Consider the following 21,533-nt stretch of genomic DNA (forward strand, 5'->3'; position numbering starts at 1 on the left):
GGTTCCAGACCTCTGGTTCCAGACCTCAGGTTCCAGACCCCTGGTTCCATACTCCTGGTTCAAGACTCCTGTTTCCAGACCTCTGGTTCCATACTCCTGGTTCCAGACTCCTGGTTCCAGACCTCTGGTTCCAGACTCCATGTTCCAGAAGCCAGGTTCCAGAACCCAGGTTCCAGACCTCTGGTACCAGACCTCTGATTTGATACTCCATGTTCCAGACTCCTGGTTCAGGACTCCTGGTTCCAGATCTCTTGTTCCAGACCTGTGGTTCCAGACCTCTGGTTCCAGCCCTCTGGTTCCAGACTCCTGGTTCCAGTCCTCTGGTTTCAGACCCCTGGTTCAAGCCCTCTAGTTCCAGACCCCTTGTTCCAGACCCCTGGTTGCAGACCTGTGGTTCCAGACCTCTGGTTCCAGCCCTCTGGTTCCAGACTCCTGGTTCCAGACTCCTGGTTCCAGTCCTCTGGTTTCAGACCCCTGGTTCCAGACCTCTGGTTGCAGACCTCTGGTTCCAAGCCCCTGGTTCCGAGCCCCTGGTTCCAGACTCCAGGTTCCAGACCCAAGGTTCCAGACCTCTGGTTCCAGACCTCAGGTTCCAGACCTCTGGTTCCAGACCCCTGGTTCCATACTCCTGGTTCAAAACTCCTGTTTCCAGACCTCTGGTTCCATACTCCTGGTTCCAGTCTCCAGGTTCCAGACTCCTGGTTCCAGACCTCTGGTTCAAGACCTCTGGTTCCACGCTCCTGGTTCCAGCCCTGTGGTTCCAGCCCTCTGGGTCCAGACTCCTGGTTCCAGACCCCTGGTTCCAGACCCCAAGTTCAAGAACTCTTGTTCCAAACCTCTGGTTTGATACTCCTGGTTCCAGACTCCTGGTTCAGGACTCCTGGTTCCAGACCTCTGGTTCCAGACCTGTGGTTCCAGACCTCTGGTTCCAGCCCTCTTGTTCCAGACTCCTGGTTCCAGCCCTCTGGTTCCAAAACTCAGGTTCCAGACTACTGGTTCCAGACTTTTTGTTTCAGATCTCTGGTTTCAGACTCCCTGTTCCAGACTCCTGGTTCCAGCCCTCTGGTTCCAGACTCCTGGTTCCAGTCCTCTGGTTTCAGACCCCTGGTTAAAGCCCTCTAGTTCCAGACCCCTTGTTCCAGACCCCTGGTTGCAGACCTGTGGTTCCAGACCTCTGGTTCCAGCCCTCTGGTTCCAGACTCCTGGTTCCAGACTCCTGGTTCCAGTCCTCTGGTTTCAGACCCCTGGTTCCAGACCTCTGGTTGCAGACCTCTGGTTCCAAGCCCCTGGTTCCGAGCCCCTGGTTCCAGACTCCAGGTTCCAGACCCAAGGTTCCAGACCTCTGGTTCCAGACCTCAGGTTCCAGACCTCTGGTTCCAGACCCCTGGTTCCATACTCCTGGTTCAAAACTCCTATTTCCAGACCTCTGGTTCCATACTCCTGGTTCCAGTCTCCAGGTTCCAGACTCCTGGTTCCAGACCTCTGGTTCAAGACCTCTGGTTCCACGCTCCTGGTTCCTGCCCTGTGGTTCCAGCCCTCTGGGTCCAGACTCCTGGTTCCAGACCCCTGGTTCCAGACCCCAAGTTCAAGAACTCTTGTTCCAAACCTCTGGTTTGATACTCCTGGTTCCAGACTCCTGGTACAGGACACCTAGTTCCAGACCTCTGGTTCCAGACCTGTGGTTCCAGACCTCTGGTTCCAGCCCTCTTGTTCCAGACTCCTGGTTTCAGCCCTCTGGTTCCAAAACTCAGGTTCCAGACTACTGGTTCCAGACTTTTTGTTTCAGATATCTGGTTTCAGACTCCCTGTTCCAGACTCCTGGTTCCAGACCTCAGGTTCCAGACCTCTGGTTGCAGACCTCTGGTTCCAAGCCCCTGGTTCCGAGCCTCTGGTTCCAGACTCCAGGTTCCAGACCCAAGGTTCCAGACCTCTGGTTCCAGACCTCAGGTTCCAGACCTCTGGTTCCAGACCCCTGGTTCCATACTCCTGGTTCCAGACCCCTGGTTCCAGACCCCTGGTTCCAGACCCCTGGTTCCAGACTCCTGGTTCCAGACTCCTGGTTCCAAACCCCTGGTTCCAGACCCCCGGTTCCAGACTCCTGGTTCCAGACTCCTGGTTCCAAACCCCTGGTTCCAGACCCCCGGTTCCAGACGCCTGGTTCCAGACTCCAGGTTCCAGACCCCTGGTTCCAGAACTCTTGTTCCAGACCTCTGGTTTGATACTCCTGGTTCCAGACGTCTGGTTCCAGACCTGTGCTTCCAGACCTCTGGTTCCAAGCCCCTGGTTCCGAACCCCTGGTTCCAGACTCCAGGTTCCAGACCTAAGGTTCCAGACCTCTGGTTCCAGACCTCTGGTTCCATACTCCTGGTTCCAGACTCCAGGTTCCAGACTCCTGGTTCCAGACCTCTTGGTCAAGACCTCTGGTTCCACGCTCCTGGTTCCAGCCCTCTGGTTCCAGCCCTCTGGTTACAGCCCTCTGGTTCCAGACTCCTGGTTAAAGTCCTCTGGTTTCAGACCCCTGGTTCCAGACCTCTGGTTGCAGACCTCTGGTTCCAAGCCCCTGGTTCCGAGCCCCTGGTTCCAGACTCCTGGTTCCAGACCCAAGGTTCCAGACCTCAGGTTCCAGCCCTCTGGTTCCAGACCCCTTGTTCCAGACTCCTGGTTCCAGACTCCTGGTTCCAGACCCCTGGTTCCAGACCCCCGGTTCCAGACTCCTGGTTTTAGACTCCAGGTTCCAAACCCCTGGTTCCAGACCTCTGGTTGCAGACCTCTGGTTCCAAGCCCCTGGTTCCGAGCCCCTGGTTCCAGACTCCAGGTTCCAGACCCAAGGTTCCAGACCTCTGGTTCCAGACCTCAGGTTCCAGACCCCTGGTTCCATACTCCTGGTTCAAGACTCCTGTTTCCAGACCTCTGGTTCCATACTCCTGGTTCCAGACTCCTGGTTCCAGACCTCTGGTTCCAGACTCCATGTTCCAGAAGCCAGGTTCCAGAACCCAGGTTCCAGACCTCTGGTACCAGACCTCTGATTTGATACTCCATGTTCCAGACTCCTGGTTCAGGACTCCTAGTTCCAGATCTCTTGTTCCAGACCTGTGGTTCCAGACCTCTGGTTCCAGCCCTCTGGTTCCAGACTCCTGGTTCCAGTCCTCTCGTTTCAGACCCCTGGTTCAAGCCCTCTAGTTCCAGACCCCTTGTTCCAGACCCCTGGTTGCAGACCTGTGGTTCCAGACCTCTGGTTCCAGCCCTCTGGTTCCAGACTCCTGGTTCCAGACTCCTGGTTCCAGTCCTCTGGTTTCAGACCCCTGGTTCCAGACCTCTGGTTGCAGACCTCTGGTTCCAAGCCCCTGGTTCCGAGCCCCTGGTTCCAGACTCCAGGTTCCAGACCCAAGGTTCCAGACCTCTGGTTCCAGACCCCTGGTTCCATACTCCTGGTTCAAAACTCCTGTTTCCAGACCTCTGGTTCCATACTCCTGGTTCCAGTCTCCAGGTTCCAGACTCCTGGTTCCAGACCTCTGGTTCAAGACCTCTGGTTCCACGCTCCTGGTTCCAGCCCTGTGGTTCCAGCCCTCTGGGTCCAGACTCCTGGTTCCAGACCCCTGGTTCCAGACCCCAAGTTCAAGAACTCTTGTTCCAAACCTCTGGTTTGATACTCCTGGTTCCAGACTCCTGGTTCAGGACTCCTGGTTCCAGACCTCTGGTTCCAGACCTGTGGTTCCAGACCTCTGGTTCCAGCCCTCTTGTTCCAGACTCCTGGTTCCAGCCCTCTGGTTCCAAAACTCAGGTTCCAGACTACTGGTTCCAGACTTTTTGTTTCAGATCTCTGGTTTCAGACTCCCTGTTCCAGACTCCTGGTTCCAGCCCTCTGGTTCCAGACTCCTGGTTCCAGTCCTCTGGTTTCAGACCCCTGGTTAAAGCCCTCTAGTTCCAGACCCCTTGTTCCAGACCCCTGGTTGCAGACCTGTGGTTCCAGACCTCTGGTTCCAGCCCTCTGGTTCCAGACTCCTGGTTCCAGACTCCTGGTTCCAGTCCTCTGGTTTCAGACCCCTGGTTCCAGACCTCTGGTTGCAGACCTCTGGTTCCAAGCCCCTGGTTCCGAGCCCCTGGTTCCAGACTCCAGGTTCCAGACCCAAGGTTCCAGACCTCTGGTTCCAGACCTCAGGTTCCAGACCTCTGGTTCCAGACCCCTGGTTCCATACTCCTGGTTCAAAACTCCTGTTTCCAGACCTCTGGTTCCATACTCCTGGTTCCAGTCTCCAGGTTCCAGACTCCTGGTTCCAGACCTCTGGTTCAAGACCTCTGGTTCCACGCTCCTGGTTCCTGCCCTGTGGTTCCAGCCCTCTGGGTCCAGACTCCTGGTTCCAGACCCCTGGTTCCAGACCCCAAGTTCAAGAACTCTTGTTCCAAACCTCTGGTTTGATACTCCTGGTTCCAGACTCCTGGTACAGGACACCTAGTTCCAGACCTCTGGTTCCAGACCTGTGGTTCCAGACCTCTGGTTCCAGCCCTCTTGTTCCAGACTCCTGGTTCCAGCCCTCTGGTTCCAAAACTCAGGTTCCAGACTACTGGTTCCAGACTTTTTGTTTCAGATATCTGGTTTCAGACTCCCTGTTCCAGACTCCTGGTTCCAGACCTCAGGTTCCAGACCTCTGGTTCCAGACTCGTGGTTCCAGACTCATGGTTCCAGACCTCTGGTTCCAGACTCCTGGTTCCAGACCTCTGGTTCCAGACCTCTGGTTCCAGACTCCTGGTTCCAGACCCCTGGTTCCAGACCCCGGGTTCCAGACTACTGGTTCTAGACTCCAGGTTCCGGACCCCAGGTTCCAGACCTCTGGTTCCAGACTCCTGGTTCCAGACCTCTGGTTCCAGACTCGTGGTTCCAGACTCCTGGTTTCAGACTCCTGGTTCCAGACCTCTGGTTCCAGACTCCTGGTTCCAGACCTCTGGTTCCAGACCTCTGGTTCCAGACTCCTGGTTCCAGACTCCTCGTTCCAGACCCCTGGTTCCAGACCCCGTGTTCCAGACTCCTGGTTCTAGACTCCAGGTTCCGGACCCCAGGTTCCAGACCTCTGGTTCCAGACTTCTGGTTCCAGACCTCTGGTTCCAGACTCCATGTTCCAGACCCCAGGTTCCAGACCCCAGGTTCCAGACCTCTGGTTTCAGACCTCTGATTTGATACTCCATGTTCCAGACTCCTGGTTCAGGACTCCTGGTTCCAGATCTCTGGTTCCAGACCTGTGTTTCCAGACCGCTGGTTCCAGCCCTCTGGTTCCAAACTCCTGGTTCCAGACTCCTGGTTCCAGACTCCTGGTTCCAGTCCTCTGGTTTCAGACCCCTGGTTCAAGCCCTCTCTTGTTCCAGGCCCTTGTTCCAGACTCCTGGTTCCAGACTCCTGGTTCCAGACCCCCGGTTCCAGACTCCTGGTTTTAGACTCCAGGTTCCAAACCCCTGGTTCCAGACCTCTGGTTGCAGACCTCTGGTTCCAAGCCCCTGGTTCCGAGCCCCTGGTTCCAGACTCCAGGTTCCAGACCCAAGGTTCCAGACTTCTGGTTCCAGACCTCAGGTTCCAGACCTCTGGTTCCAGACCCCTGGTTCCATACTCCTGGTTCAAGACTCCTGTTTCCAGACCTCTGGTTCCATACTCCTGGTTACAGACCTCTGGTTCCAGACTCCTTGTTCCAGACCCCAGGTTCCAGACCTCTGGTTCAAGACGCCTGGTTCCAGACACCAGGTTCCAGACCCCTGGTTCCAGAACTCTTGTTCCAGACCTCTGGTTTGATACTCCTGGTTCCAGACTCCTGGTTCAGGACTCCTGGTTCCTGACGTCTGGTTCCAGACCTGTGGTTCCAGACCTCTGGTTCCAGCCCTCTTGTTCCAGACTCCTGGTTCCAGACTGCTGGTTCCAGCCCTCTGGTTTCAGACCCCTGGTTTCAGACCCCTGGTTCAAGCCCTCTGGTTCCAGATCCCTTGTTCCAGACTCCTGGTTCCAGACCTCTGGTTCCAGACCCCTGGTTCCAGACCCCCGGTTCCAGACCCCAGGTTCCAGACTCCTGGTTCCAGACCCCTGGTTCCAGAACCCCGGTTCCAGACTCCTGGTTTTAGACTCCAGGTTCCAGACCTCTGGTTCCAGGCCTCTGGTTCCGAACTCCTGGTTCCAGACCTCTGGTTCCAAGCCCCTGGTTCCGAACTCCTGGTTCCACACTCCAGGTTCCAGACCTAAGGTTCTAGACCTCTGGTTCCAGCCCTCTGGTTCCAGAATCCTTGTTCCAGACCTCTGGTTCCAGACTCCTGGTTCCAGACTCCTTGTTCCAGATCTCTGGTTTCAGACTCCTGGTTCCAGACTCCTGGTTCCAGAACCCAGGGTCCAGATCTCTCGTTCCAGACTCCTGGTTCCAGACCTCTGGTTCCAGACCTCTGGTTCCCGACTCGTGGTTCCAGACTCCTGGTTCCAGATCTCTGGTTTCAGACTCCTGGTTCCAGACTCCTGGTTCCGAACCTCTGGTTCCAGACTCCTGGTTCCAGACCTCTGGTTCCAGACCTCTGGTTCCAGACTCCTGGTCCCAGACTCCTCGTTCCAGACCCCTGGTTCCAGACCTCTGGTTCCAGACTCCTGGTTCCCGACTCCTCGTTCCAGACCCCTGGTTCCAGACCCCGGGTTCCAGACTCCTGGTTCTAGACTCGTGGTTCAGGACCCCAGGTTCCAGACCTCTGGTTCCAGTCCTCTGGTTCCAGGCCGCTGGTTCAGAACCCATGCTTCCAGACTCCAGGTTCTAGACCCCAGGTTCCAGACCCGAGGTTCCATACCTCAGGTTCCAGACTTCTGGTCCCAGGCCCCTGGTTCCATATTCTTGGTTCCAGACCCCTGGTTCCATACTCCTGGTTCAAGACTCCTGTTTCCAGACCTCTGGTTCCATACTCCTGGTTACAGACCTCTGGTTCCAGACTCCATGTTCCAGACCCCAGGTTCCAGACCTCTGGTTCAAGACGCCTGGTTCCAGACACCAGGTTCCAGACCCCTGGTTCCAGAACTCTTGTTCCAGACCTCTGATTTGATACTCCAGGTTCCAGACTCCTGGTTCAGGACTCCTGGTTCCAGACGTCTGGTTCCAGACCTGTGGTTCCAGACCTCTGGTTCCAGCCCTCTTGTTCCAGACTCCTGGTTCCAGACTGCTGGTTCCAGCCCTCTGGTTTTGGACCCCTGGTTCAAGCCCTCTGGTTCCAGACCCCTGGTTCCAGACTCCTGGTTCCAGACCTCTGGTTCCAGACCCCTGGTTCCAGACCCCCGGTTCCAGACCCCTGGTTCCAGACCCCTGGTTCCAGACTCCTGGTTCCAGACCCCTGGTTCCAGAACCCCGGTTTTAGACTCCTGGTTTTAGACTCCAGGTTCCAGACCCCAGGTTCCAGACCTCTGGTTCCAGGCCTCTGGTTCCGAACTCCTGGTTCCAGACCTCTGATTCCAGACCTCTGGTTCCAAGCCCCTGGTTCCGAACTCCTGGTTCCACACTCCAGGATCCAGACCTACGGTTCTAGACCTCTGGTTCCAGACCTCTGGTTCCATACTCCTGGTTCCAGGCTCCAGGTTCCAGACTCCTGGTTCCAGACCTCTTGGTCAAGACCTCTAGTTCCACGCTCCTGGTTCCAGCCCTCTGGTTCCAGAATCCTGGTTCCAGACCTCAGGTTCCAGACTCCTGGTTCCAGACTCCTTGTTCCAGACCTCTGGTTTCAGACTCCAGGATCCAGACCTCTGGTTCCAGACTCCTGGTTCCAGCCCTCTGGTTCCAGAATCCTTCTTCCAGACCTCAGGTTCCAGACTCCTGGTTCCAGACTCCTTGTTCCAGATCTCTGGTTTCAGACTCCTGGTTCCAGACTCCTGGTTCCAGACCCCAGGGTCCAGATTTCTCGTTCCAGACTCCTGGTTTCAGACCTCTGGTTCCAGACCCCTGGTTCCAGACTCGTGGTTCCAGACTCCTGGTTCCAGATCTCTGGTTTCAGACTCCTGGTTCCACACTCCTGGTTCCAGACCTCTGGTTCCAGACCCAAGGTTCCAGACCTCTGGTTCCAGACCTCTGGTTCCAGACCCCTGGTTCCATACTCCTGGTTCAAAACTCCTGTTTCCAGACCTCTGGTTCCATACTCCTGGTTCCAGTCTCCAGGTTCCAGACTCCTGGTTCCAGACCTCTGGTTCAAGACCTCTGGTTCCACGCTCCTGGTTCCAGCCCTGTGGTTCCAGCCCTCTGGGTCCAGACTCCTGGTTCCAGACCCCTGGTTCCAGACCCCAAGTTCAAGAACTCTTGTTCCAAACCTCTGGTTTGATACTCCTGGTTCCAGACTCCTGGTTCAGGACTCCTGGTTCCGGACCTCTGGTTCCAGACCTGTGGTTCCAGACCTCTGGTTCCAGCCCTCTTGTTCCAGACTCCTGGTTCCAGCCCTCTGGTTCCAAAACTCAGGTTCCAGACTACTGGTTCCAGACTTTTTGTTTCAGATCTCTGGTTTCAGACTCCCTGTTCCAGACTCCTGGTTCCAGACCTCAGGTTCCAGACTCCTGGTTCCAGACTCCTGGTTCCAGACCTCTGGTTCCAGACCTTTGGTTCCAGACTCGTGGTTCCAGACTCATGGTTCCAGACCTCTGGTTCCAGACTCCTGGTTCCAGACCTCTGGTTGCAGACCTCTGGTTCCAGACTCCTGGTTCCAGACCCCTGGTTCCAGACCCCGGGTTCCAGACTACTGGTTCTAGACTCCAGGTTCCGGACCCCAGGTTCCAGACCTCTGGTTCCAGACTCCTGGTTCCAGACCTCTGGTTCCAGACTCGTGGTTCCAGACTCCTGGTTTCAGACTCCTGGTTCCAGACCTCTAGTTCCAGACTCCAGGTTCCAGACCTCTGGTTCCAGACTCCTGGTTCCAGACTCCTCGTTCCAGACCCCTGGTTCCAGACCCCGTGTTCCAGACTCCTGGTTCTAGACTCCAGGTTCCGGACCCCAGGTTCCAGACCTCTGGTTCCAGACCTCTGGTTCCAGACTCCTGGTTCCAGACCTCTGGTTCCAGACACCATGTTCCAGACCCCAGGTTCCAGACCCCATGTTCCAGACCTCTGGTTTCAGACCTCTGATGTGATACTCCATGTTCCAGACTCCTGGTTCCAGACCTCTGGTTCCAGACTCGTGGTTCCAGACTCCTGGTTTCAGACTCCTGGTTCCAGACCTCTGGTTCCAGACTCCTGGTTCCAGATCTCTGGTTCCAGACCTGTGTTTCCAGACCTCTGGTTCCAGCCATCTGGTTCCAAACTCCTGGTTCCAGACTCCTGGTTCCAGACTCCTGGTTCCAGTCCTCTGGTTTCAGACCCCTGGTTCAAGCCCTCTCTTGTTCCAGGCCCTTGTTCCAGACTCCTGGTTCCAGACTCCAGGTTCCAAACCCCTGGTTCCAGACCTCTGGTTGCAGACCTCTGGTTCAAAACCCCTGATTCCGAGCCCCTGGTTCCAGACTCCAGGTTCCAGACCCAAGGTTCCAGACCTCTGGTTCCTGACCTCAGGTTCCAGACCTCTGGTTCCAGACCCCTGGTTCCATACTCCTGGTTCAAGACTCCTGTTTCCAGACCTCTGGTTCCATACTCCTGGTTACAGACCTCTGGTTCCAGACTCCATGTTCCAGACCCCAGGTTCCAGACCTCTGGTTCAAGACGCCTGGTTCCAGACACCAGGTTCCAGACCCCTGGTTCCAGAACTCTTGTTCCAGACCTCTGGTTTGATACTCCTGGTTCCAGACTCCTGGTTCAGGACTCCTGGTTCCAGACGTCTGGTTCCAGACCTGTGGTTCCAGACCTCTGGTTCCAGCCCTCTTGTTCCAGACTCCTGGTTCCAGACTCCTGGTTCCAGCCCTCTGGTTTCAGACCCCTGGTTTCAGACCCCTGGTTCAAGCCCTCTGGTTCCAGACCCCTGGTTCCAGACTCCTGGTTCCAGACCTCTGGTTCCAGACCCCTGGTTCCAGACCCCCGGTTCCAGACCCCTTGTTCCAGACTCCTGGTTCCAGACCCCTGGTTCCAGAACCCCGGTTCCAGACTCCTGGTTTTAGACTCCAGGTTCCAGACCTCAGGTTCCAGACCTCTGGTTCCAGACTCCATGTTCCAGACCCCAGGTTCCAGACCTCTGGTTCAAGACTCCTGGTTCCAGACTCCAGGTTCCAGACCCCTGGTTCCAGAACTCTTGTTCCAGACCTCTGGTTTGATACTCCTGGATCCAGACTCCTGGTTCAGGACTCCTGGTTCCAGACGTCTGGTTCCAGACCTGTGGTTCCAGACCTCTGGTTCCAGCCCTCTTGTTCCAGACTCCTGGTTCCAGACTGCTGGTTCCAGCCCTCTGGTTTCAGACCCCTGGTTTCAGACCCCTGGTTCAAGCCCTCTGGTTCCAGACCCCTGGTTCCAGACTCCTGGTTCCAGACTCCTGGTTCCAGACCCCTGGTTCCAGAACCCCGGTTCCAGACTCCTGGTTTTCGACCCCAGGTTCCGAACTCCTGGTTCCAGACCTCTGGTTCCAGACCTCTGGTTCCAAGCCCCTGGTTCCGAACCCCTGGTTCCAGACTCCAGGTTCCAGACCTAAGGTTCTAGACCTCTGGTTCCAGACCTCCGGTTCCATACTCCTGGTTCCAGGCTCCAGGTTCCAGAATCCTGGTTCCAAACCTCTTGGTCAAGACCTCTAGTTCCACGCTCCTGGTTCCAGCCCTCTGGTTCCAGCCCTCTGGTTCCAGCCCTCTGGTTCCAGACTCCTGGTTAAAGTCCTCTGGTTTCAGACCCCTGGTTCCAGACCTCTGGTTGCAGACCTCTGGTTCCAAGCCCCTGGTTCCGAACCCCTGGTTCCAGACTCCTGGTTCCAGACCCAAGGTTCCAGACCTCAGGTTCCAGACCTCAGGTTCCAGACCCCTGGTTCCATACTCCTGGTTCAAGACTCCTGTTTCCAGACCTCTGGTTCCATACTCCTGGTTCCAGTCTCCTGGTTTCAGACTCCTGGTTCCAGACCTCTGGTTCAAGACCTCTGGTTCCACGCTCCTGGTACCAGCCCTCTGGTTCCAGCCCTCTGGGTCCAGACTCCTGGTTCCAGACCCCTGGTTCCAGACCCCGGGTTCCATACTCCTGGTTCCAGACCCCTGGTTCCAGACCCCCGGTTCCAGACTACTGGTTTTAGACTCCAGGTTCCAGACCCCAGGTTCCAGACCTCTGGTTCCAGGCCTCTGGTTCCGAACCCCTGGTTCCAGACTCGTGGTTTCAGACCCCAGGTTCCAGACTCCTGGTTCCAGACCTCTGATTTGATACTCCTAATTCCAGACTCCTGGTTCAGCACTCCTGGTTCCAGATCTCTGGTTTCAGACCTGTGGTTCCAGACCTCTGGTTACAGACTCGTGGTTCCAGACTCCTGGTTCCAGATCTCTGTTTCCAGACTCGTGGTTCCACACTCCTGGTTCCAGATCTCTGGTTTCAGACTCCTGGTTCCAGACTCCTGGTTCCAGACCTCTTGTTCCAGACTCCTGGTTCAAGACCTCTGGTTCCAGACCTCTGGTTCCAGACCCCTGGATCCAGACTCCTGGTTCCAGACCCCTGGTTCCAGACTCCAGGTTCTGGACCCTAGGTTCCAGACCTCTGGTTCCAGACCTCTGGTTCCGATCCCCTGGTTCCAGACCTCTGGTTCCAGACTCCTGGTTCCAGACCCCAGGTTCCAGACCTCTGGTTCCAGACCTCTGGTTCCAGACTCCTGGTTCCAGACTTCTGGTTCCAGACTCCATGTTCCTGACCCCAGGTTCCAGACCTCTGGTTCAAGATGCCTGGTTCCAGACTCCAGGTTCCAGACCCCTGGTTCCAGACCTCTGGTTCAAGATGCCTGGTTCCAGACTCCAGGTTCCAGACCCCTGGTTCCAGAACTCTTGTTCCAAACCTCTGGTTTTATACTCCTGGTTCCAGACTCCTGGTTCAGGACTCCTTGTTCCAGACCTGTGTTTCAAGACCTGTGGTTCCAGACCTCTGGTTCCAGCCCTCTTGTTCCAGACGCCTGGTTCCAGCCCTCTGGTTTCAGACCCCTGGTATCAGACTCCTGGTTCCAGACCCCAGGTTCCAGACCTCTGGTTCTAGACCTCTGGTTCAAGACCTCTGGTTCCACACTCCTGGTTCCACACCTCTGGTTCCAGACTCCATGTTCCAGACCCCAGGTTCCAGACCTCTCGTTCAAGGTGCCTGGTTCCAGACTCCAGGTTCCAGACCCCAAGTTCCAGAACTCTTGTTCCAAACCTCTGGTTTGATACTCCTGGTTCCAGACTCCTGGTTCAGGACTCCTGGTTCCAGACCTCTGGTTCCAGACCTGTGGTTCCAGACCTCTGGTTCCAGCCCTCTTGTTCCAGACTCCTGGTTCCAGACTCCTGGTTCCAGCCCTCTGGTTCCAAACCTCAGGTTCCAGACTCGTGGTTCCAGACTCCTTGTTCCAGATCTCTGGTTTAAGACTCCTGGTTCCTGACTCCTGGTTGCAGACCTCAGAGTCCAGACTCCTGGTTCCAGACCTCTGGTTCCAGACCTCTGGTTCCATACTCCTGGTTCCGGACTCCAGGTTCCAGACCCAAGGTTCCAGACCTCTGGTTCCAGACCTCAGGTTCCAGACCTCTGGTTCCAGACTCCATGTTCCAGACCCCAGGTTCCAGACCACTGGTTCAAGACGCCTGGTTCCAGACTCCTGGTTCCAGACCCCTGGTTCCAGAACTCTTGTTCCAGACCTCTGGTTTGATACTCCTGGATCCAGACTCCTGGTTCAGGACCCCTGGTTCCAGACGTCTGGTTCCAGACCTGTGGTTCCAGACCTCTGGTTCCAGCCCTCTTGTTCCAGACTCCTGGTTCCAGACTGCTGGTTCCAGTCCTCTGGTTTCAGACCCCTGGTTTCAGACCCCTGGTTCAAGCCCTCTGGTTCCAGACCCCTGGTTCCAGACTCCTGGTTCCAGACCTCTGGTTCCAGACCCCTGGTTCCAGACCCCCGGTTCCAGACCCCTGGTTCCAGACCCCTGGTTCCAGACTCCTGGTTCCAGACTCCTGGTTCCAGACCTCTGGTTCCAGAACCCCGGTTCCAGACTCCTGGTTTTAGACTCCAGGTTCCAGACCCCAGGTTCCAGACCTCTGGATCCAGACCTCTGGTTCCATACTCCTGGTTCCAGGCTCCAGGTTCCAGACTCCTGGTTCCAGACCTCTTGGTCAAGACCTCTAGTTCCACGCTCCTGGTTCCAGCCCTCTGGTTCCAGAATCCTGGTTCCAGACCTCAGGTTCCAGACTCCTGGTTCCAGACTCCTTGTTCCAGACTTCTGGTTTCAGACTCCAGGTTCCAAACCTCTGGTTCCAGACTCCTGGTTCCAGCCCTCTGGTTCCAGAATCCTTGTTCCAGACCTCAGGTTCCAGACTCCTGGTCCCAGACTCCTTTTTCCAGATCTCTGGTTTCAGACTCCTGGTTCCAGACTCCTGGTTTCAGACCCCAGGGTCCAGATCTCTCGTTCCAGACTCCTGGTTCGGGACCTCTGGTTCCTGACTCGTGGTTCCAGACTCCTGGTTCCACATCTCTGGTTTCAGACTCCTGGTTCCAGACTCCTGGTTCCAGACCTCTGGTTCCAGCCCTCTGTTTCCAGACTCCTGGTTCCAGACTCCTGGTTCCAGACTCCTGGTTCCAGACCCCTGGTTCCAGAACTCTTGTTCCAGACCTCTGGTTTGATACTCCTGGATCCAGACCTCTGGTTCCAGACCCCTTGTTCCAGACTCCTGGTTCCAGACTCCTGGTTCCAGACCCCTGGTTCCAGACCCCCGGTTCCAGACTCCTGGTTTAAGACTCCAGGTTCCAAACCTCTGGTTCCAGACCTCTGGTTGCAGACCTCTGGTTCCAAGCCCCTGGTTCCGAGCCCCTGGTTCCAGACTCCAGGTTCCAGACCCAAGGTTCCAGACCTCTGGTTCCAGACCTCAGGTTCCAGACCCCTGGTTCCAGACTCCTGGTTCAAGACTCCTGTTTCCAGACCTCTGGTTCCATACTCCTGGTTCCAGACTCCTGGTTCCAGACCTCTGGTTCCAGACTCCATGTTCCAGAAGCCAGGTTCCAGACCCCAGGTTCCAGACCTCTGGTACCAGACCTCTGATTTGATACTCCATGTTCCAGACTCCTGGTTCAGGACTCCTGGTTCCAGATCTCTGGTTCCAGACCTGTGGTTCCAGACCTCTGGTTCCAGCCCTCTGGTTCCAGACTCCTGGTTCCAGCCCTCTGGTTTCAGACCCCTGGTTCGAGCCCTCTGGTTCCAGACCCCTTTTTCCAGACTCCTGGTTCCAGACCTCAGGTTCCAGACTCCTGGTTCCAGACTCCTGGTTCCAGACCTCTGGTTCCAGACCTCTGGTTCCAGACTCGTGGTTCCAGACTCATGGTTCCAGACCTCTGGTTCCAGACTCCTGGTTCCAGACCTCTGGTTCCAGACCTCTGGTTCCAGACTCCTGGTTCCAGACCCCTGGTACCAGACCCCGGGTTCCAGACTACTGGTTCTAGACTCCAGGTTCCGGACCCCAGGTTCCAGACCTCTGGTTCCAGACTCCTGGTTCCAGACCTCTGGTTCCAGACTCGTGGTTCCAGACTCCTGGTTTCAGACTCCTGGTTCCAGACCTGTGGTTCCAGACTCCTGGTTCCAGACCTCTGGTTCCAGACCTCTGGTTCCAGACTCCTGGTTCCAGACTCCTGGTTCCAGACCCCTGGTTCCAGACCCCGTGTTCCAGACTCCTGGTTCTAGACTCCAGGTTCCGGACCCCAGGTTCCAGACCTCTGGTTCCAGACCTCTGGTTCCAGACTCCTGGTTCCAGACCTCTGGTTCCAGACTCCATGTTCCAGACCCCAGGTTCCAGACCCCAGGTTCCAGACCTCTGGTTTCAGACCTCTGATTTGATACTCCATGTTCCAGACTCCTGGTTCAGGACTCCTGGTTCCAGATCTCTGGTTCCAGACCTGTGTTTCCAGACCTCTGGTTCCAGCCATCTGGTTCCAAACTCCTGGTTCCAGACTCCTGGTTCCAGACTCCTGGTTCCTGTCCTCAGGTTTCAGACCCCTGGTTCAAGCCCTCTCTTGTTCCAGGCCCTTGTTCCAGACTCCTGGTTCCAGACTCCTGGTTCCAGACCCCTGGTTCCAGACCCCCGGTTCCAGACTCCTGGTTTTAGACTCCAGGTTCCAAACCCCTGGTTCCAGACCTCTGGTTGCACACCTCTGGTTCAAAGCCCCTGGTTCCGAGCCCCTGGTTCCAGACTCCAGGTTCCAGACCCAAGGTTCCAGACCTCTGGTTCCTGACCTCAGGTTCCAGACCTCTGGTTCCAGACCCCTGGTTCCATACTCCTGGTTCAAGACTCCTGGTTCCAGACCTCTGGTTCCATACTTCTGGTTACAGACCTCTCGTTCCAGACTCCATGTTCCAGACCCCAGGTTCCAGACCTCTGGTTCAAGACGCCTGGTTCCAGACACCAGGTTCCAGACCCCTGGTTCCAGAACTCTTGTTCCAGACCTCTGGTTTGATACTCCTGGTTCCAGACCTCTGGTTCCAGCCCTCTTGTTCCAGACTCCTGGTTCCAGACTGCTGGTTCCAGCCCTCTGGTTTCAGACCCCTGGTTTCAGACCCCTGTTTCAAGCCCTCTGGTTCCAGACCCCTGGTTCCAGACTCCTGGTTCCAGACCTCTGGTTCCAGACCCCTGGTTCCAGACCCCCGGTTCCAGACCCCTGGTTCCAGACTCCCGGTTCCAGACCCCTGGTTCCAGAACCCCGGTTCCAGACTCCTGGTTTTAGACTCCAGGTTCCAGACCTCTGGTTCCAGGCCTCTGGTTCCGAACTCCTGGTTCCAGACCTCTGGTTCCAGACCTCTGGTTCCAAGCCCCTGGTTCCGAACTCCTGGTTCCACACTCCAGGTTCCAGACCTAAGGTTCTAGACCTCTGGTTCCAGACCTCTGGTTCCATACTCCTGGTTCCAGGCTCCAGGTTCCAGACTCCTGGTTCCAGACCTCTTGGTCAAGACCTAGAGTTCCACTCTCCTGGTTCCAGCCCTCTGGTTCCAGAATCCTGGTTCCAGACCTCAGGTTCCAGACTCCTGGTTCCAGACCTCTGGTTTCAGACTCCAGGTTCCAGACCTCTGGTTCCAGACTCCTGGTTCCAGCCCTCTGGTTCCAGAATCCTTGTTCCAGACCTCAGGTTCCAGACTCCTGGTTCCAGACTCCTTGTTCCAGATCTCTGGTTTCAAACTCCTGGTTCCAGATTCCTGGTTCCAGAACCCAGGGTCCAGATCTCTCGTTCCAGACTCCTGGTTCCAGACCTCTGGTTCCAGACCTCTGGTTCCAGACTCGTGGTTCCAGACTCCTGGTTCCAGATCTCTGGTTTCAGACTCCTGGTTCCAGACTCCTGCTTCCGAACCTCTGGTTCCAGACTCCTGGTTCCAGACCTCTGGTTCCAGACCTCTGGTTCCAGACTCCTGGTTCCAGACTCCTCGTTCCAGACCCCTGGTTCCAGACCTCTGGTTCCAGACTCCTGGTTCCAGACTGCTCGTTCCAGACCCCTGGTTCCAGACCCCGGGTTCCAGACTCCTGGTTCTAGACTCCAGGTTCAGGACCCCAGGTTCCAGACCTCTGGTTCCAGACCTCTGGTTCCAGGCCGCTGGTTCAGAACCCATGCTTCCAGACTCCAGGTTCTAGACCCCAGGTTCCAGACCTGAGGTTCCATACCTCAGGTTCCAGACTTCTGGTTCCAGGCCCCTGGTTCCATATTCTTGGTTCCAGACCCCTGGTTCCATACTCCTGGTTCAAGACTCCTGTTTCCAGACCTCTGGTTCCATACTCCTGGTTACAGACCTCTGGTTCCAGACTCCATGTTCCAGACCCCAGGTTCCAGACCTCTGGTTCAAGACGCCTGGTTCCAGACACCAGGTTCCAGACCCCTGGTTCCAGAACTCTTGTTCCAGACCTCTGGTTTGATACTCCTGGTTCCAGACTCCTGGTTCAGGACTCCTGGTTCCTGACGTCTGGTTCCAGACCTGTGGTTCCAGACTTTCTGGTTCCAGCCCTCTTGTTCCAGACTCCTGGTTCCAGACTGCTGGTTCCTGCCCTCTGGTTTCAGACCCCTGGTTCAAGCCCTCTGGTTCCAGACCCCTGGTTCCAGACTCCTGGTTCCAGACCTCTGGTTCCAGACCCCTGGTTCCAGACCCCCGGTTCCAGACCCCTGGTTCCAGACCCCTGGTTCCAGACTCCTGGTTCCAGACCCCTGGTTCCAGAACCCCGGTTTTAGACTCCTGGTTTTAGACTCCAGGTTCCAGACCCCAGGTTCCAGACCTCTGGTTCCAGACCTCTGGTTCCAGGCCCCTGGTTCCGAACTCCTGGTTCCACACTCCAGGTTCCAGACCTAAGGTTCTAGACCTCTGGTTCCATACTCCTGGTTCCAGGCTCCAGGTTCCAGACTCCTGGTTCCAGACCTCTTGGTCAAGACCTCTAGTTCCACGCTCCTGGTTCCAGCCCTCTGGTTCCAGAATCCTGGTTCCAGACCTCAGGTTCCAGACTCCTGGTTCCAGACTCCTTTTTCCAGACCTCTGGTTTCAGACTCCAGGTTCCAGACCTCTGGTTCCAGACTCCTGGTTCCAGCCCTCTGGTTCCAGAATCCTTGTTCCAGACCTCAGGTTCCAGACTCCTGGTTCCAGACTCCTTGTTCCAGATCTCTGGTTTCAGACTCCTGGTTTCAGACCTCTGGTTCCAGACCCCTGGTTCCAGACTCGTGGTTCGAGACTCCTGGTTCCAGATCTCTGGTTTCAGACTCCTGGTTCCAGACTCCTGGTTCCAGACCTCTGGTTCCAGACCTCTGGTTCCAGACTCCTGGTTCCAGACTCCTCGTTCCAGACCCCTGGTTCCAGACCTCTGGTTCCAGACTCCTGGTTCCAGACTCCTCGTTCCAGACCCCTGGTTCCAGACCCCGGGTTCCAGACTCCTGGTTCTAGACTCCAGGTTCAGGACAACAGGTTCCAGGCCTCTGGTTCCAGACTCCTGGTTCCAGCCTTCTGTTTCCAGACTCCTGGTTCCAGACCTCAGGTTCCAGACTCCTGGTTCCAGACCTCTGGTTTAAGACTCCTGGTTCCACACTCCTGGTTCCAGACCTTTGGTTCCAGGATCCTGGTTCCAGACCTCTGGTTCCACACTCCAGGTTCCAGACCTCTGGTTCCAGACCCATGGTTCCAGCCCTCTGGTTCCAGATTCCTGGTTCCAGACCTCAGGTTCCAGACTCCTGGTTCCAGACTCCTGGTTCTAGACCTCTGGTTTAATACTCCTGGTTCCAGACTCCTGGTTCCAGACCTGTGGTTCCAGGATCCTGGTTCCAGACCTCTGGTTCCAGACTCCTGGTTCCAGACCTCTGGTTCCAGACTCCTGGTTCCACACTCCTGGTTCCAGACTCCTGGTTCCAGACCTGTGGTTCCAGAATCCTGGTTCCAGACCTCTGGTTCCAGACTCCTGGTTCCAGACCTCTGGTTCCAGAACTCTGGTTCCAGACTTCTGGTTCCAGACCTCTGGTTCCAGACTCCTGGTATCAGACCTCTGGTTCCAGACCTCTAGTTCCAGACCTCTGGTTCCAGACTCCTGGTTCCAAACTCCTGGTTCCAGACCTCTGGTTCCAGACTCCTGGTTCCAGACCCCGGGTTCCATACTCCTGGTTCTTGACTCCAGGTTCCAGACCTCTGGTTCCAGACCTCTTGGTCCGATCCCCTGGTTCCAGACCTCTGGTTCCAGACCTCTGGTTCCAGACTCATGGTTCCAGACCTCTGGTTCCAGACTCCTGGTATCAGACCTCTGGTTCCAGACCTCTAGTTCCAGATCTCTGGTTCCAGACTCCTGGTTCCAAACTCCTGGTTCCAGGCCGCTGGTTCAGAACCCATGCTTCCAGACTCCAGGTTCCAGACCCCTGGTTCCAGACCCGAGGTTCCAGACATCAGGTTCAAGACTTCTGGTTCCAGACCTCAGGTTCCAGACCCCTGGTTCCAGACTCCTGGTTCCAGACTCCTGGTTCCAGATCTCTGGTTCCAGACTCCTGGTTCCAAACTCCTGCTTCCAGACCTCTGGTTCCAGACTCCTGGTTCCAGACCTCTGGTTCCAGACTGCTGGTACCAGACATCTGGTTCCAGACCTCTGGTTCCAGACCTCTGGTTCCAGACTCCTGGTTCCAGACCTCTGGATCCAGACCTCTGGTTTAAGACTCCTGGTTCCAGACTCCTGGTTCCAGACCTGTGGTTCCAGAATCCTGGATCCAGACCTCTGGTTGCAGACTCCTGTTTCCAGACCTCTGGTTCCAGACTCCTGGTTCCAAACTCCTGGTTCTAGACCTCTGGTTCCAGACTCCTGGTTACAGACCTCTGGTTCCAGACTCCTGGTTCCAGACTCCTGGTTCCAAACTTCTGGTTCCAGACCGCTGGTTCCAGACCTCTGGTTCCAGACTCCTGGTTCCAGACCTCTGGTTCCAGACCTCTGGTAGCAAACTCCTGGTTCCAGACCTCTGGTTCCAGACCTCTGGTAGCAAACTCCTGGTTCCAGACCTCTGGTTCCAGACCTCAGGTTCCAGACCTCTGGTTCCAGACTCCTGGTTCCAGCACTCAGGTTCCAGACTCCTGGTTCCAGACTCCAGGTTCCCGACTCCTGGTTCCAGACTCCTGGTTCCAGATCTCTGGTTCCAGACTCCTGGATCCAGACTCCAGGTTCCAGACCTCTGGTTCCAGACTCCTGGTTCCAGACCTCTGGTTCCAGACCTCTGGTTCCAGGCCGCTGGTTCAGAACCCATGCTTCCAAACTCCAGGTTCCAGACCCCAGGTTCCAGACCCGAGGTTCCATACCTCAGGTTCCAGACTTCTGGTTCCAGGCCCCTGGTTCCATATTCTTGGTTCCAGACTCCTGTTTCCAGACCTGTGGTTCCAGACCTCTGGTTCCATACTCCTGGTTCCAGACCTCTGGTTCAAGACTCTTGGTTCCAGACCTCTGGTTCCAGACCTCTGGTTCCAGACTCCTGGATCCAGACACCTGGTTCCAGAACCCTGGTTCCAAACCCCGGGTTCCAGACTCCTGGTTCTAGACTCCAGGTTCCAGACCCCAGGTTCCAGACCTCTGGTTCCAGAATTCTTGGTCCGATCCCTTGGTTCCACACCTCTGGTTCCAGACCTCTGGTTCCAGGCCGCTGGTTCAGAACCCATCCTTCCAGACTCCAGGTTCCAGACCCCAGGTTCCAGACCCGAGGTTCCATACCTCAGGTACCAGATTTCTGGTTCCAGGCCCCTGGTTCCATATTCCTGTTCCAGACTCCTGTTTCCAGATCTCTGGTTCCATACTCCTGGTTCCAGACCTCTGGTTCCAGACTCTTGGTTCCAGCCCTCTGGTTCCAGCCCTATGGTTCCAGACTCCTGGTTCAAGCCCTCTGGTTTCAGACCTCCTGGTTCCAGACTCCTGGTTCCAGACCTCTGGATCCAGACTCCAGGTTCCAGACGCCTGGTTCCAGACCTCTGGTTCCAGACTCCTGGTTCCAGATTCCTGGTTCCAGACCTGTGGTTCCAGACTCCTGGTTCCAGACCTCTGGTTCCAGACTCCTGGTTCCAGACCTCTGGTTCCAGACCTCTGGTTCCAGACCTCTGGTTCCAGACTCCTGGTTCCAGACCTCTGGTTCCAGACCTCAGGTTCCAGACTCCTGGTTCCAGACTCCTGGTTCCAGACCTGTGGTTCCAGAATCCTGGTTCCAGACCTCTGGTTCCAGACTCCTCGTTCCAGACTCCTGGTTCCAGACCTGTGGTTCCAGAATCCTGGTTCCAGACCTCTGGTTCCAGACTCCTGTTTCCAGACCTCTGGTTCCAGACCTCTGGTTCCAGACTCCTGGTTCCAGACCTCTGGTTCCAGACCTCTGGTAGCAAACTCCTGGTTCCAGACCTCTGGTTCCAGACCTAAGGTTCCAGACCTCTGGTTCCAGACTCCTGGTTCCAGCCCTCAGGTTCCAGACTCCTGGTTCCAGACTCCAGGTTCCAGACTCCTGGTTCCAGACTCCTGGTTCCAGATCTCTGGTTCCAGACTCCTGGATCCAGACTCCAGGTTCCAGACCTGTGGTTCCAGACTCCTGGTTCCAGACCTCTGGTTCCAGACCTCTTGTTCCAGACTCCTGGTTCTAGACTCCAGGTTCCAGACCCCAGGTTCCAGACCTCTGGTTCCAGACCTCTTGGTCCGATCCCCTGGTTCCAGACCTCTGGTTCCAGACGTCTGGTTCCAGGCCGCTGGTTCAGAACCCATGCTTCCAGACTCCAGGTTCCAGACCCCTGGTTCCAGACCCGAGGTTCCTGACCTCAGGTTCCAGACGTCTGGTTCCAGGCCCCTGGTTCCTTACTCCTGGATCCAGACTCATGTTTCCAGACCTCTGGTTTCAGACTCCTGGTTCCAGATCTCTGGTTCCAGACTCCTGGTTCCAGACCTCTGGTTCCAGACCGCTGGTTCATGGCTCCTGGTTCCAGACTCCTGGTTCCAGACC

The sequence above is a fragment of the Telmatherina bonti genome (assembly GCF_933228915.1).
Source record: "Telmatherina bonti genome assembly, chromosome: 2".
Lineage (NCBI taxonomy): Eukaryota > Metazoa > Chordata > Actinopteri > Atheriniformes > Telmatherinidae > Telmatherina > Telmatherina bonti.